Below are 13,332 nucleotides of genomic sequence, written 5' to 3' on the forward strand. Positions count from 1 at the left end.
AAATAGTCGAGATATTTGTGGGGAGCCTCGAAATTTTAACAACGTTGGAGATTATCCACTGTGAAGGGAAAGGCAAAACTGACAAGCAAAATGGATTTTGTGACTGGCACAATTGCAAACATCATTGGGAAAAAAGAACCAAGGCTCTGCTGGGATTTGAACCCAGGATCTCCTGCTTACTAGGCAGGCGCTTTAACCAACTAAGCCACAGAGCCTGGCACTGCTGTCGGTGGGATCAGCGGAATGCTGGAAATATGTTCCAGATCTGGTGGTATTTGTGAAAAAGGAGATACTGCCAGAATTGGAAGGTACCTGTGAACTATCCGGCTAAATATTGAACGGTTTAACGTGAGCTGGGTCCACTTACTGTTTTCAGACACACATTTGGTGTAAAAGTAGAGATGTGATTCACACACACAGTTTTCTGCTCTGAAGGCAGCTGTGTTCCTTCTGTCGCACGAAGTGATTTAAAAAAGAAAATACTTTATTCATACGGGGTATGTGTGTCACTGGCCCGGGAAGCATTTATTGTCCAAATTAATTGTCTTTGAGTAATTGGCGATGAATTCATTCTGGAGACACTGCAGTCCATGTGATGTATGTACACATAGACTGCTGTTAGGGAGGGAGTTCCGGGATTGTGAGCCAGCCATGGGAACGGTGATATGTTTCCAAATCCGGATGATGTGTGTCTCGGAGTGGAACTTACAGGTGGTCATTGTTCCTCTGCATCTGCTGCCCTTGTGCTGAGAGATTTCTTGGGTTTGGATGGTGCCTCGCGAAGGAAAAACAAGTGCCTGAAGTGGGATTTGAGCCCAGGCCCCGAAAAAAGATTGCGACCTGAACACAGCATCTTAAACAGATGGGTTATCCTGACTACATCCACCAAGGTTCAAAATCTGTGCACAAATCGAATTGAATTCCATCTTTGTAGCATTTACATTTCAAACTCGATACGTTTTTCCCCCAACTTTTGAACCCCAGCCAGAGGCCTGTATCTGAGTCCCATCCTTCCCCAAGCCGCCGGGGGGTGAGGAGCTTCTCATTGCTGCATTGCTCTGTTTGCTCAACTCAACAAAGACCCAATTCCCGCCCTACCTGTTCCTTACAGGAAGGTGTTGAGAGTGTCAGATCTGAGCAATGTGAAGTATCCAATTGGAGAGTTACATCCTGGCGATAGGAATATCTCTCCACAGCTGCTTCCGGAGCTGCTGAATATTTCCAGCATTTCCTCTTTCTGATTTTGTGTCTTCATTACAGGAGTTCATTTACTGACAACACAAAACTTGTCTCTCGGGCCCAGCTCCAGACACAGCTTTTCTGTGATCTTCAAACGGACAAGTTCACTCTTCACTTTCCTACACATATGCTTTAAAATCGGCTGGTCTCACACTCAGCATCCTGCGGCATCGCCTTCAAACCTCACCCCACCCTTCCACCGCCCACCAGGTTCTCAGAGGTGCAAGTACTTCTTAGGAATTGACAAAGGCAAGGGGATTACTGTGTTTGTGAGGGCATATAAAAGGTTAATCCACACTCACAAAGAGACTGTGAGAATCTCTCTCCCTCTCTATTTGATCAACAGAAGATACAGATTGTCTGCAGTCAGTCATTATCCAACAATATTCCCCCTTCCTATACAGTTACTGAGTGGGGGTGGAGGGATAGACACCGATAGAGTGAGTGAGGGCGGTGATAATTTATCAGATAATATATCAGTTACAGAAATCCTTGTAAATTCCGGCTTTATCCAGAAAGATTCTCTTGGAGAAACAGAAGCTGCAGTCTCAGCTCTCACTGATATTATAGTAGAAACATATTATTAATCCCACACTCAGGAACAGTGCTGCATTTGGACAGGAGATATGGGGAAAAGGAATAGAAACTGAATGGTCCAGTTCTGAGCAGTGTGCAGGCTCAGAGGGAGCTGAGGGTCAGAGAGATCTTTAAAGGAGAGAGGTGATTTTAAGAGAGTCGTCAGTAAGGCGGATTGGATGCTTGGCTTCAGAACTGGAGATACTGAATATAAAAACTGGAAAGTTCTGCTCAATCTTTATAAAGCTCTGATTATCTGCGGCTGTTTTAGGATTGTACCCAGACCCAGTAATCACACTTTAGAAAGTGTGGGAGAGTCCTGACGAGGGTGAAGATGAGATTTACTGCTTTGGATCGGTCGATGATGGATTTTAGCTCAAAGGTTTGACTGGATAATTCGGATTTTAACTCTTTACAGCTAACGGGATTGAGTGGTGATGTAAGAGACGTGTAAAATAAAATAACATATTGAACCAAGGTACACAGGGGGAAGTTGCTGCATTAGCTGCTGGCAGAAGGATTCAGGGACAGGCATTGAAGATTGAAGACAGGATGTGTAGGAGGCAGAGGATCCCCACAGTGCGGAATGAGGCCGCACCGACCATTCTGCACCAACTCTCCGACAGAGAATCCCTCTCTGTAACCCCACCTAATTACCCTACTAATCCCCCTGACAATAAGGGGGAATTTAGCCTGGCCAATCCGCCTAATCTGCACTTCGTTAGAGATGGGAGGAAACCGGAACACCCGAAGTAAACACACACACACGGGGGGAACGTGCAATCTCCACACAGACAGGCAGCCAAGAATGTTGGAAATGATCTTCAGTTTTCTACCGGTTACAAACACTGGGGATTCCCCTTCAGTTTGTGGCATCTGGGAATCAGTAAAACATCCAAAAATAGAACTGAGAATAAATATAACCTCGGTAGGTATTCACATGGTACTGACATTCGGACGGTGTATTCATGTGTCGACCGCGTGGCCTAATGGATAAGGCGTCTGACTTCGGATAGTGCAGGCATCAGAAGATTGCAGGTTCGAGTCCTGTCGCGGTCGTTTTATGCAGAAATCTGGTTGAAGTTCCCAAAAAAACGAGATGTCCTTCTTCAGTTGAAAGCTCTGCGTTTTCTTGCAAACATTGCAGGGCTCTTTCTCAGAATGTATTTCCTTGTTGTTTTGTTCATTCAATTTTCTAATCTCATTATTTTATCCTCCGCCCCAGAAATCAATCTTATCTTTGAGATCTTAATAAATTGTTGATGCTCCCGAATGGAGCAACAGGCTTTGATACAATCTATTCAATAGAATTCTGTCCAAACTGCGCTCCGGGCTCTCCTGGTGCCTGATAAAATCAGCAACTGAGGAAGCTCCGTAATTAAAACTAACACAAATATCAAGGCCGTGTGCAGCGTGAGCGATGGTGGTATAGTGGTGAGCATAGCTGCCTTCCAAGCAGTTGATCCGGGTTCGATTCCCGGCCATCGCATTGATAATTAATTTAGAATCTTATCCGCGGCCTCTTGGACTTTAAACGGAGTGAACAAACGCAGGGTGAACACAATATTCGACAGTAATGGAGGTTTTTTTTTCCATTTTCTCTTCCGACGTAATTAGATTTCAATGGAAAAATATTTAAATAGAAAAACAAGTCTCCGACCAAATAAAAGAATTCAGAGACAGAGATACAAAATATAAGTTGAGGAACAAATTTGAGCTCACACTCTGCGCTCTGCACAATCCTGGTTCCTGATGAAGTTAATATCTGCACATTACTGAGGTGGTTACATTATTCTGGTAAATAAGCAGCTGCGATGGCTGAGTGGTTGAGGCGCTGGATTTGAAATCCAATGGGGTTTCCCCGCGCAGCTTCCAACACTGCTCATAGCGCTTATGGTTGGAAATGTTTGCTTCGGGCAGCCATCCTGGGCAGTTTTTGCTATGAAGTATTTGGATCTCCATCATGCATTCAGCTGCATGGTTCTGGGCCAGGTGCAGGCAGCTGAGTTTGGAAAGGACACCTGGGTATCCTCGAGTTGGTATGGACAAGATGGGCCGAACGGCTTCCTTCGGTGCTGTCACTTTGGTTCTTTCGATGGTTCCATGAGCAAAATCATAACGTGTTCCATGAGCAAAAACAAATCATTGAATTCTCAGTTAGAAAGAATAGTAAAAAGGTGGCCTTAAACTGTCCAGAAAAACGAGACAAGCCAAGTTCACTTTGCAAACAGTCCCATGGACAGACCTGGTGTCTGATGAAATCAGCAACGGAGGTAGTTCCGTAATTATAACTGATTCTACGGATATTAGAGGGAGGTTTTTCACACAGAGGGTAGTGGGGATATGGAATGCTCTGCCAAGTAAGGTAGTGGAGGCAGGCACGCTGGAGTTGTTTAAGAGTAACTGAGACAGGCACAGCAGTGGGTTGGAAATGGGAGGGTGTAGGAGATTGTTTGAAATAAGGTTCATTAGCATTGGGACGTCCCTGGTAATGTAAAAGGATATGGTATGATAATAATGTTTTTTCTCTTTTCATTCACAGGTTTAAGTCGGTCCGCCTTGTTGTCCAACGAGGGGCATACACGCGATGGGTTGTACTTGAGCTGCTCTTGAATGTTCGAGATTGGCCTAGTGCTTCATGTCGTTAGTGTGTGCTTAAACTGGACCAGATACTGGGCAAGACGACAGCTCAGTGACTATCGCTGATTGCTGTGCAGACACATGGATTTGGGCCGGTGTCTGTGGGAGTTTGCGCTTTCTCCCCGTGCTTGCGTGGGTTTTCTCCGGGTGCTCCGGTTTCCTCCCACACCCCAAAGATGTGCTATTAGGCTGATTGGAAGTAATAAATTGTCCCTAAATTAGTTTCCCTCAATGTGGATGGCCATAAAAACAATAGATAAGGGTCATGGGTGGAGGGGGGAACTGGAGGTATTAAAATGGCGGCGCGGACTCGTTGGGCCGAAGGGCCTGTTTCCGGGGCTGTTTTTGTTCTTTGTTCTTAAAATAAGGGCTGCTTAAGCGTTGTGAGCGATGGTGGTATAGTGGTGAGTATAGCTGCCTTCCAAGCAGCTAACTCCGCGTTTGATTCCCGGCCATCGCAGTAGCAATTTGCTGCGAACTTTATCCACTTCCTCCTGTGTTTTCAACCGAGTGGACAAAACCAGGGCGAGCGTAACATTTTACGATAATGAAATACAATAGAGATTTCTCTTTTTCTTTTCATTCGGAACTAATTTGTTTGTAATGAAAAATTACTGAGATACAAAAACAAGTCTCTGACCCAGTCAGTGAGTTCTCCGTCAGAGACAAAGATACAAAAGTAAAGGAACAAATTTCAGCTCACACACTGAGCTCTGTACAATAACGGTGCCTGATGAAGTTAGTATGAACGCTACTGAGGTGATTATTAGTCAGAAATCTCGTGGAGCTGCGATGGCCGAGTGGTTAAGGTGTTGGATTAGAAATCCAATGGGGTTTCCCCACGCAGGTTCGAGTCCTGCTCGCAGCTATTATAATTGAAAGTGTTTGCTTCCGGCAGCCCCAGAGCCGGAACTCCTTCTGGTATTTTGGTGCCAAGTATGTGGATCACCATCATGCTTTCAGCTCCATGGCTCCGGGCCGAGTGCAGGAAGGTGAGCTTGAAGAGGACACCTGGGTGCCCTCGGGCTGGCATGGACAAGATAAGCCGAATGATTCAGTGTTGTTCCCTTTCTCTGGTTCCATGAGGGAAATCACAATGTGAGCAGATTGAAAAACAACAGCATCAGGAGCACAAGGACAAAACAAGGTCTCATTTCAGAGGAAGATTCTTATGGAATGACACACAGAACATAAGAAATAAATTTCATCAGAATGCACTGAATGATAATTTCAAAATGTTGCTTGGATGATATGACATCGTGTTCATTCAAACACATTGCTGCAAGCTGGTCATTATTGGGCGTTAGGAACTCCTGGTTATAGCAGATTGGGAATGGAAGAAGCAGCATCACATCTGCACATTGACAGGTCAAACTGTGTCTCAGATTGACAGCTCCCAGGACAGGTTTTCCTCTCCTCTCGCTCTGTGCTGTGGATTCTCGGGGATGAGTTGGAGTTTCCCAGCTCAGTAACTGTGAAAGCCTCTGAGGCCGGCGATGCTCACAGTGTCTGTTCCCCAGATTCAGGGGGCTGCAGCCAATCAGAGCTGTGCCTGGGTTAACCCAGAGCTGGTTCAAATGATGATATTGTTCACAAGCTGAATTCTATTTGATCAGATGTAGATACAGGATGTGTGCACTCAGTCAGTAAACAACAAGATCCCGCCTTCATATAGAGTGGATGAGATGGGATGGAGGGATAGAGTGAGTTAGAGCAGTGAGACACAGACCGCCAGATAACGACTCAGTGACAGAAATCCTTGTACATTCCGGCTTTATCCAGAGAGACCCTCCTTGAGAAACAGAGGCTGCAGTCTCAGTTCTCAGAAAAACATCAGGTAAGGCGATAAAGGAGCAGCGCTCCGAAAGCTAGTGGTTTTGCTAACAAATATATCTATTGGACTTTAACCTGGTGTTGTGAGACTTCTTATCACGAGGGCAGAATCAGTGGAGTTCAGATATCTCAGAGGATTGTTGGGTTGGAGATGACGAAAGGCAGGAAGAGCTGAGGACATGGAGGGATTTGGAAACACGGATAAGAATATTAAAACTGAGACATTGCTTAACCACGAGTCAGTGTTTGTCACTGAGCACAGGGTTGCTGCATTTATATAATTGGAGTAAATTCTGATTTAATGATGAGAAATCAATTAGCAGCTTCCTGGACACAGCAGCACAATAAATCGGATCAGAAGTGGATCACATGGTCCCTCAAGCCTGCTGCTCCATTCAATAGGATTATATTATAGATTCACAAACCACAGAATCGTTACAACGCAGTAACAACCCATTTGGTGTTATTGAAACAACATTCTATCTAATCCCACTCCCCCGCCTCACAGCCCCGAGACCTGACTTTGGTTCTGACCTTTGCTGATTTTGCACATTCTCCCCCGTGGGTTTCCCCCGGGTTCTCTGGTTTGCTCCCTGGTTGAAAGATGTGCAGGTGACGTGGATTGGCCAAGTTAAATGTTGCTTTAGTTTCCAAAGATATGTACAGTAGGCACTGAATCGCTGCAGTTTTGATGCTTATCTTGAATATTTTCCCCTGGTTCTTGATGAACACTTGACTGGAATATGAAAACTTCTATCATTGAAACCCTACAGTGCAGAATGTGGCCATTCGGCCCATTGCGTGTGCACTGATTCTCTGACCTATCCACTCAACCTCACATATTTACCCCGTTAATCCTCCTAATTTAAACATACTGGGGGACATTCGAGGAAATTTAGCATGGTAAGTCCATTTCCCCTATCAATGGAGTGTGGGGGCAACCAGAGCACCCGGAGGAAAGCCAAGTGGGCACAGGGAAAAGGTGGAAAATACACACAGTCACTGAAGGCCAGAATGACCCCGGCCCTTTTACTTTTCATTGTCTCTCTATAATCTTCATACCAGAATGAATCACTTCACAATTCTCAGCTTTGAATTTCATCTGTAACTTGTCCACTCATTCCGTCAACTTGTCTATGTCCTTTTTGCAGATTTACACTATCCTCCTCAGAGTTCACAATGCTCCCAACTTTCACATCATCCACAAATTCTGAAATTGTGCCCTGCACACCATGACCTCGGTCATTAATATATCCTGGAGCATGTTCACAGTATCTACAGCTTGTGTGCAGATCAATGTGATTTACTGCAGTTTGAGGGTGAAAACTGAAAAGCGGAGCCAATGCAAATGTTTGCATATTCCACGGAAATGTTGCAGAATTGTTGTCAAGTAGTTTTGTTATCATCGTTAACAGAAAATAGCAGAGAATGGTTTTGATGCATCAACCTCTGTATGATCAGTCCTGCACACTTCCGTTGCGTCACTTTGCTCTGGTAAATCCAGCTCCCCCTGCTGCCTATCAATGTAGCCATTCAGATATTCACTTCCACATTGTTATTTAACTCCAGCATGAGTGTGAGGGAGCTTCAGTCTGGCCACACAATTCCACTGCAGAACACCAAGAATGCAATGGACAGAAAAGACACGCACAAAAGCAGCAAAAGGGACTGTTTGTAAATGAGTGACGACAGACAAAGGTTCCGAGAAACCGGCAGGACCCGGAATTGATCACTCACATGTTAAATTAGTTCCCTGTTGCAAATATATTCTTGTAAGCATATTTCCTGCTGTACAGCTGTCCTGCTTTGAACTATTGCTCAAAGATGTTCACTGTCGTTGTGTAAAGTGTTTCACTGTTTGTAAATATATTTCCTGCTGTGCTCTATGATATAGAGGGTTACAGCATGGAAACAGGCCCTTCGGCCCAAAGTGTTCATGCTGCCCATTGTCTTTTTACCTCGGAGTTATTCCCAATTATCCGTGTTTTGTCAATATTTCTCCAGACCAATCTTACCCAGGTAACTGTCTCAAATGTTGGTGAGTGTTTTTTATCTTTCTGCTGTTGTGAAATATGCTGCCCTGTTGTTGTGTTTCCGGCTCTGGAAATATTTTTTCTTCTTTTCTGTTCACATATCGCCTTCCCTTGCAAACATGTTCCCTGTTGTGTAAAAAAGATTCTCCCTGAGGACTTTATTTGTCTGTAAATTGTTGCATGTTGTGTTAAGATGTTCCCTCTTCTTGTGTCAGGCTCTGTTTGCAGAAAAAGCCATTTACTCCAGATCGAGGTTTTTCGGGGAAAGGGGAAGCCAAATAACAGTTTGTGTTCTCCAGGTAAAAGTCACAACGGCTTCACAGTTACCGTTAAGTTGTTTATTCATCACTATGAGCAGGAATAGCAGAGGATGGTTTCGATCCATCGACCTCTGGGTTACGGGCCCAGCACGCTTCCGCTGCGCCACTCTGCTGCGATAAAAGTCAGATTCTGCTGCCCATCAATGTAGTCAGACAGATGGTCACTCCTCTATCGTTTAATAGGAACACCAGTGTGAGGAGACATCACTGCATCACACCGAGAATACAATAGACAGAGAAAAACACACAATAGCAGCATGAGAGACTGCTTGGACACATGGAACGACAGACAAAGTGTTGGGAAACCGGCAAGATACGGAATTGGAGAGTCGATCACTATTTTAAAAGGAATGTTCTGTTGCAAATACGTGTTTGTAATTATATTTCCTGCTGTGTAACTGTGCTCTCTGTTGTTGAGAAATGTTTTCTGCTGTTGTGTAAAATGCCTTCCCGGCTGTGTAAATATGATCCATCTTGTGTCAATATTTTTAAAATACTCTCTTAATACATGTCCTGTTCTGTAAACGTGTTCCCTGTTACATAAGAACATAAGAAATAGGAGCAGGAGTAGGCCATCTCGCCCTTCGATCCTGCCCCGCCATTCAATAAGATCATGGCTGATCTGAAGTGGATCAGTTCCACTTTCCCGCTTTCTCCCCATATCCCTTAATTCCCTTGTCTATCAAAAACCTATCTACCCGTAACTTAAATATATTTAGCGAGGTAGCCTCCGCCACTTCAGTGGGCAGTGAATTCCAGAGATTCACTACCCTTTGAGTGAAGAAGTTCCTCCTCAGAACTGATCTAAACTGCCCCCCACCCCTTATCTTGAGGCTGGGCCCTCTAGTCTTGCTATCCTTTCTGAGCGGGAAGAATTTCTCTATCGCTATCCTATCTATCACCTTCATTATCTTATATGTCTCTAAAAGATCCCCCCGTCATCCTTCTAAACTCCAACGAGTACAGACCCAGTCTATCCAGTCTCTCTTCATAGGCTAACCTCCTCATCTCAGGTCTCAGCCCAGTGAACCTCCTCGGCACTGCTCTGTTGTGTCAAAATATTCTCCGTGAAGATGTTTTCCGTTTTGCTAATGTTAATTATCTGATCTCATGATATTCCATGTTGGGTTAAAATGTTGTGTGTTGTGTTAAGATCTTCTCTGTTCTTGTATAAAACTCTGTTTAAACTGGAAGTGGATAACGATCGCCCAATTTCGACTGCCTTTTACCCTCTGTTCGGGATGTGATTGGGTGATTCATATTGTATCCAACACATGCATGTGAGTGAGATTTGTTCTGTGTCTCTCCGTCTCCGGTTGGAGTTGCGAGTTTTTATTTGTTTTATTCATTTCGAGAGGTGGGTACCACTGACTAGGCCAATGTTCATTGCCAATCCCTAACCGGCCTTAAGTAGGTGGTGGTTTGCTGCTTTCTTAAACTGCTGCTGTCCCTGAGGTGAGGGAACAACCACGGTGCTGTCAGCCGGACAGTGGAGAAACAGAAGCTGCAGTCTCAACTCTCACTGATTTTGTAGCAGAGACAAATTAATAATCCCACACTCAGGAACAGTGCTGCATTTTGACAGAAGAGATGGGGAAAGGCAATAGAAACTGACTGGTCCAGTTCTGAGCAGTGTGCAGGCTCAGGGGGACCTGAGGGTCAGAGAGATCTTTGAAGGAGAGAGACGATTTTAAGAGAGTTGTCAGGAAGGCGGATTGGATGTTTGGCTTCATAACTGGAGATACTGAGTATAAAAACTGGGAAGTTCTGCTCAATCTTTATGAAGCCCTGATTAACTGTAGCTGTTTTAGGATTGCCCCCAGACCCGGTAACCAGACTTTACAAAGTGTGTGAGAGTCCTTATGAAGGGGGAAAGGAGATTTACTGTTTTGGATCCAGCGGTGAGGGATTTTAGCTCCAAGGTATGGCTGGATAACTCGGAGTTTCTCTCTGTGCAGCAAAAGGGATTGAGTGGCGCTGGAAGGGAGGTGTAAAAGAGTAGAACATATTGAAGTAAGGTTCACAGGGGGAAGTTGCTGTATTAGCTGCTAGCAGAAGGATTCGGGGACAGGCATTGAAGATTGAAGACAGGAAGTGCAAGAGGCAAAGCATCCCGACAGTGCGGAAGGAGGCCATTCGGCCCAGATATTCTGCACCGACTCTCCGACAGTGAATCCCTCCCTGTCACTCTACGTAATTACTCTGCTAATCCGCCTAACAGTAAGGGTCAATTTAGCCTGGCCAATCCACCAAATTTGCTCGTCGTTGGAGATAGAACATAGAACATAGAACATACAACATTACAGCGCAGAACAGGCCCTTCGGCCCACGATGTTGCGCCGACCAGTTACAAAAACAATGACCCACTAGCCTATACCAATCCCTTTTCGTCCATAAACCTATCCAGAGTTCTCTTAAACGCCCCCAAACTAGACGCATTTACAACTGCAGCAGGCAGGGCATTCCAATCCCTCACCACCCGCTGGGTAAAGAACCTACCCCTGACATCCGTCCTATAACTACCCCCCCTTAATTTAAAGCCATGCCCCCTCGTGCTAGCTTTCTCCATCAGAGGAAAAAGGCTATCACTATCCACCCTATCTAAACCTCTAATCATCTTATATGTTTCAATAAGATCCCCTCTTAGCCGCCTTCTTTCCAACGAAAACAACCCTAAATCCCTCAGTCTCCCCTCATAGGACCTCCCCACCATACCAGGCAACATCCAAGTAAACCTCCTCTGCACCCTCTCCAACGCCTCCACATCCTTCTTGTAATGCGGGGACCAGAACTGCACACAGTACTCTAAGTGCGGCCGCACTAGAGTAGTGTACAGTTGCAACATGACGCTGCGACTCCTAAATTCAATCCCCCTACCAATAAACGCCAAGACACCGTACGCCTTCTTAACAACCTTATCTACTTGATTTCCAACTTTCAGGGATCTATGTACACATACACCTAGATCCCTCTGTCCTCCCGTTAGCCCTATACTCGACACATCTGTTGCTCCTACCAAAGTGAATTACCTCACACTTCTCCGCATTAAATTCCATCCGCCACCTCTCGGCCCACCTCTGCAACCTATCTAAGTCTCCCTGCAGACTATGACACCCTTCCTCACAATCTACCACACCTCCAACTTTGGTGTCATCAGCAAATTTACTAATCCACCCAACTATACCCTCATCCAGATCATTAATAAAGATTACAAACAACAGTGGCCCCAAAACAGATCCCTGAGGCACACCACTCGTAACTGAACTCCATGATGAATATTTACCACCAACCACCACCCTCTGTCTCCTATCTGATAGCCAATTCCTGATCCAACTTCCTAGATTACCCACAATCCCATACATCTGCATTTTCTGCAGAAGCCTACCATGGTGAACCTTATCGAAAGCCTTACTAAAATCCATATATACCACGTCAACTACCTTGCCCCCATCCACCTCTTTGGTCACCTTCTCAAAAAACTCAATAAGGTTAGTAAGGCACGACCTACCCGCTACAAAACCATGCTGACTATCTCCAATCAATTCATTACTCTCTAAATAAATATAAATCCTATCCCTAATTATTTTTTCTAAAACCTTGCCCACAACAGAAGTAAGACTCACCGGTCTATAATTCCCGGCAAAGTCTCTGTTCCCCTTCTTAAACAATGGGACAACATTCGCTATCCTCCAATCCTCCGGGACAACACCAGAGACCAAAGAGGTGGATGGGGGTAAGGCAGTGGACGTGGTGTATATGGATTTTAGTAAGGCGTTTGATAAGATTCACCATGGTAGGCTTCTGCACAAAATGCAGATGTATGGGATTGGGGGTGATCTAGGGAACTGGATTAGGAATTGGCTAGCGGATAGGAGACAGAGGGTAGTGGTTGACGGTAAATATTCATCATGGAGTTCGGTTACAAGTGGTGTGCCTCAGGGATCTGTGTTGGGGCCACTGCTGTTTGTGATTTTTATTAATGATCTGGATGAGGGTATAGTTGGGTGGATCAGTAAATTTGCTGATGACACCAAAGTCGGAGGTGTGGTAGATAGTGAGGAAGGGTGTTATAGTTTGCAGGAAGACTTAGACAGGTTGCAGAGCTGGGCCGAGAGGTGGCGGATGGAGTTTAATGCAGAGAAATGTGAGGTAATTCACTTTGGTAGGAATAACAGATGTGTTGAGTATAGGGCTAACGGGAAGACTTTGAATAGTGTGGAGGAGCAGAGGGATCTAGGTGTATGTGTACATAGATCCCTGAAAGTTGGGAATCAAGTAGATAAGGTTGTTAAGAAGGCATACAGTGTCTTGGAGTTTATTGGTAGGGGGATTGAATTTAGGAGTCGTAGCGTTATGTTGCAACTGTACACAACTCTGGTGCGGCCGCACTTGGAGTATTGTGTGCAGTTCTGGTCCCCACATTACAGGAAGGATATGGAGGCTTTGGAGAGGGTGCAGAGGAGGTTTACCAGGATGTTGCCTGGTATGGAGGGGAGATCCGATGAGGAGAGGCTGAGGGATTTGGGGTTGTTTTCGCTGGAAAGAAGGCGGCTAAGAGGGGATCTTATTGAAACATATAAGATGATTAGAGGTTTAGATAGGGTGGATAGTGATAGCCTTTTTCCTCTGATGGAGAAAGCTAGCACGAGGGGGCATGGCTTTAAACTAAGCGGGGGGTAGTTATAGGACAG

General features: G+C 45.1%; 5 non-coding genes across 5 annotated transcripts; 3 read left to right on the forward strand and 2 right to left on the reverse strand.

The window, feature by feature from the left end:
- Positions 1-141: 141 nt before the first annotated feature.
- trnat-agu (transfer RNA threonine (anticodon AGU)) lies at positions 142-215 on the reverse strand. The gene has a single exon. It is a non-coding gene; the product is annotated as a tRNA-Thr (tRNA).
- A 2,575-nt stretch (positions 216-2,790) lies between these two features.
- On the forward strand, positions 2,791-2,874 carry trnar-ucg (transfer RNA arginine (anticodon UCG)). The gene is given in 2 exon segments: positions 2,791-2,827; positions 2,839-2,874. It is a non-coding gene; the product is annotated as a tRNA-Arg (tRNA).
- Positions 2,875-3,232: 358 nt separating this feature from the next.
- On the forward strand, positions 3,233-3,304 carry trnag-ucc (transfer RNA glycine (anticodon UCC)). The gene has a single exon. It is a non-coding gene; the product is annotated as a tRNA-Gly (tRNA).
- A 1,937-nt stretch (positions 3,305-5,241) lies between these two features.
- On the forward strand, positions 5,242-5,323 carry trnas-aga (transfer RNA serine (anticodon AGA)). Its single transcript has one exon. It is a non-coding gene; the product is annotated as a tRNA-Ser (tRNA).
- Positions 5,324-8,682: 3,359 nt separating this feature from the next.
- On the reverse strand, positions 8,683-8,754 carry trnat-cgu (transfer RNA threonine (anticodon CGU)). Its single transcript has one exon. It is a non-coding gene; the product is annotated as a tRNA-Thr (tRNA).
- Between the last annotated feature and the right edge of the window lie 4,578 nt (positions 8,755-13,332).

The sequence above is a fragment of the Carcharhinus amblyrhynchos genome, unplaced genomic scaffold, assembly GCF_965287045.1.
Source record: "Carcharhinus amblyrhynchos unplaced genomic scaffold, sCarAmb.v2.hapA scaffold_42, whole genome shotgun sequence".
NCBI lineage: Eukaryota > Metazoa > Chordata > Chondrichthyes > Carcharhiniformes > Carcharhinidae > Carcharhinus > Carcharhinus amblyrhynchos.